The sequence below is a fragment of the Triticum dicoccoides genome, chromosome 2B (assembly GCF_002162155.2).
Source record: "Triticum dicoccoides isolate Atlit2015 ecotype Zavitan chromosome 2B, WEW_v2.0, whole genome shotgun sequence".
Lineage (NCBI taxonomy): Eukaryota > Viridiplantae > Streptophyta > Magnoliopsida > Poales > Poaceae > Triticum > Triticum dicoccoides.
This window is the reverse complement of record NC_041383.1, coordinates 738,506,245-738,509,736: the sequence shown is the minus strand read 5'-3', so window position 1 is coordinate 738,509,736 and position 3,492 is coordinate 738,506,245. Positions and strand designations below refer to the sequence as shown.

The following is a 3,492-nucleotide window of genomic DNA, read 5'->3' as shown; positions in this document are numbered from 1 at the left end:
CAGTTTTTTTATACGACGAGGCTCATAGCAGTATGATGATATGTGACAGAAATCTATTTGATGCAGTATGAATATCGACGGTGTGATTCCATGTTTTGTTCAAAAGTGGGTTAGCCTAGTTGACAAACTGTCACCCAGTCAGAAATTCAGGTTTTATGAAACAGATATGCAGGGCATGTTTAGAATACCATCGATAAAAATGCGTGATTTTTTGCTTCACCTTTTACTCCAAGGTTACAATCCGAGTAGCAAAAAATTCATGGTTGAAGAGAGTTCTGGAAGTACTGCTGGATGTAAAGGTCTTATTTCACTAAGGCCTGATGATGTGTACTCCATATTTGGTTGGAAAAACAATGGAGTGGATGTTTTTGGGTTTCTTAGTACTGAAGGAGAAAAAGCAACCAAAAAATACCTGTTAGTTTTGTTAGCAAGAAAAATGATAAGATGATGATTGATGATCTCATAGAAAAGATTGTGAAGAATAAGAGCACTGATGATGACTTTATTCGGATGACATTTCTAGTTCTCTTAGGAACTATAATTGCACCAGTGTCTCATGAATATGTTCCAAAAAAATATTATGCCTTAGTGCAAAATATTAAGTTGATAAGGAAGTTCAACTGGAATGCATTCACTTCACGATTCTGTTTATCGGAGATTGGTAAGCTTCTGCAGGACGGCCATGTTAGGCAGTGGCCCCAGGGGAACCTCGCCCTTTTGCAAGTACGTTCTATTTATTAATTTCAACACTTTTGTTATAAAATGTCACGGAAGAACATGTAATTTAATTAGTTTATGTGTTTTGCAGTACCTATACTGGGAGAAGGTGCAACCAATCACCGGTCCAAAATATGATCCGTTGGCATTGTTGAGCCCGCTGATGAGGAACCGGACGGAAGATATGGCTGTGAGAAGAGACAAATACGACTATGAATATGGTCGTGGTGTTGGGATGGTAATCCTAGTAATCATGTTTTTTTACATTTATGAAATAAAGTAAAGTGTGCATATGGTTTGTACGTATAATTCTCTTGTTGCACTTGTAGATCGATGACAACATTACAGAGGAGTATAGGCTGAAAAAAATTGCGGAAGAAGAAGCTCAAAAAACCAAGAAAGCTAGTAGCAAAAAATCTAACGTTACTGGAACGAGGAAAGAGGGCAGTACCTCGGAGGCTTCGAGCCAGAAGCCTACTATGGACCGGATTTTGAGTGAGATGAATGAGCTTCGGAAGGAAATGCTTCGTTTGCCAGAGTTATGCGCACAGGTAACACTTGAGCACGTCTCTTTAATGTCCATCACTGAATTGAAGAACTAAGATGAAATGTTTTCTTGCAGAGAATGATTGAGAAACTGAACAAAACCGGCATCTCCTACAAACCCAGTAACCTGGAAGAGGACGAAGACAATCTGTACGGAGGCATTAATGAGTCTTCAAACGATGGTGGACGTTCGAAAAAAGAGTTTGTATATCAAAAAGATGATTCAGACCGGTTCCGCACACCTTCCAAAATGAATTTGCAAAATAATGATGACGGCGTTGATGTAACTTCTCGTGAAAACACACCTTTTTACTGCACACCTGAGTACTGGGATAGTTTCAAGGGTGATATGGATGATCCTATCTAAGTACCAGAAGTATTAGATGAAAAAGCTGCCACATCTTTAGAGACGGACGAAATCGCATCGCATGCGTCGCTTGGTTCTAAAGGAGTACAAGAGGAAGTGGAGGAGGTTACTGGCAGGCGCAAGCACAAAGGATCACAACATGTCAAGTCTCCTTATGTGGTCCCTAAACCGAACAAACGTGCAAAACGTTCTGCCAAAGGAAGTAAGTTTTTGATGTTTTTAATTGTTATTGCGTAATAATTATTTATGTATTTGCATTTATAATTATTTGAGTTGTGCGTTACAGAATTGTTCCAAAATGGTGGTGTTAACAAATCTGGTGATGAGTATGATGTGGTGAAAGCGTCCATCAAGTACGTGCGCGCGCATGAGCATTCACAAAAACATGCCAAAACAGAAATTTTCAATGATGGCATGGAAGAAGGTCTCATTGTGCGGAGAGCTTGTCACATTATTAACCATGAGTGGCTAAGTGGCGACTTAAGTTAATTTCATATATTGTTTTACAATTAATTCGAAAATACCATTGTTAAATCTAACACATTATTTATAGGTAATTAATGCATACTCATCATTTTTGGTCGACAAAGTTAATGATGATCATTTCATGTTGACAACTTGGAGGATACATTGGTTGCTTCACATTAGACCCGAAAAGAAGACCGCCGGTAACGATTATGAAGCAGAGTCGCATAGTAATGGACCCGTGAACAGATGTGAGGACGAGTATTTCAAAAAATCAAAGGTAAGTTTGATTGTTAACACGGTACATACATACGATAGTATGTGATGATTGTGTTTTATGGTCCTTGTGATGCAGACTTACATTCCTCTAAACAAGCAAAATAATCACTGGATTACTGTCGTCATGCATAGCGGGAAGAGAGAGTTTCAGGTTCTTGACTCGTTGATGACCGGAAAACTTGACAGTGTTACTAGAGAACTCGTTGAGGACCTGGTAGGTTTAACTTTCTAATGTGCATTTGGTAACATTCATTTTCTTTAGTACACTGAATGACATTCTTTCCACCATGTTTATTATATCTTTAGAGAAAACAACTAGCAGAAGATATCCAAGAAGCAAATGCAACCGGAATTGTGAATTATCCGAATGTTTCCAATTGGCCTATTCAAACGTATGACATGCCAAAACAACATGATAGGTGAGTTCTTACTTTGACAGAATATTTAATCTTCTTAAATTGTATGCATTAGGAATTCGTGTGGAATATTTCTCCTTCGATGCTTTCAATATTGGGATGGAGACAAATGGACATGCTTATTTTCACAGGTACGCAAGTCATGTTTGAACTACAATGTACAATGAACGATGTGCTAACACCATTTTTTTAGAGCTCAATTGATGATTCGAGAGAGTTAATGATTGCGCAACTTATCTTTTCAGAAAGAAACAAGCTTGATGAAGTGAAAAACAAAGTTATTCGGATATCAAAGAAGAAGAAATAGATGCGGCACGGAGGAGTTTTGCATGTGATTGGGTGGTACTGGAGGACTTTATTTTCCAAATGCTTTGCGCACTTGCTTATAAATTTTATGTAATAGACTCTGCTTCCGAATAGTTATATGTAATAGACTCGGCACTTTTCCAAATGTTTTTTATGTCCACATGATATTTTGTTTCATAAATATTATATAATCATTCTTTTTTTTGTTTACATGATTTTTTTGTTGCCGAATAGTTATATGTAATCGTGTCGTCGTTAAATTTTTGTACACTAAACTATGGCAGCACACTGCGTGTTACTTTGTTAGCAAAAACTTGGTTTACAACACACTGGGTGTTAGTCTAGTTTAGAAAAGCGCAAAAAATATTTTACATAAAAAAATTGCCCGCCCGTCTC

At 37.6% G+C, this 3,492-nt stretch overlaps 1 pseudogene; it reads left to right on the top strand.

Annotated features, from left to right (window-relative positions):
- Positions 1-353: 353 nt before the first annotated feature.
- LOC119368535 lies at positions 354-3,097 on the top strand (annotated as a pseudogene).
- Positions 3,098-3,492: the final 395 nt, after the last annotated feature.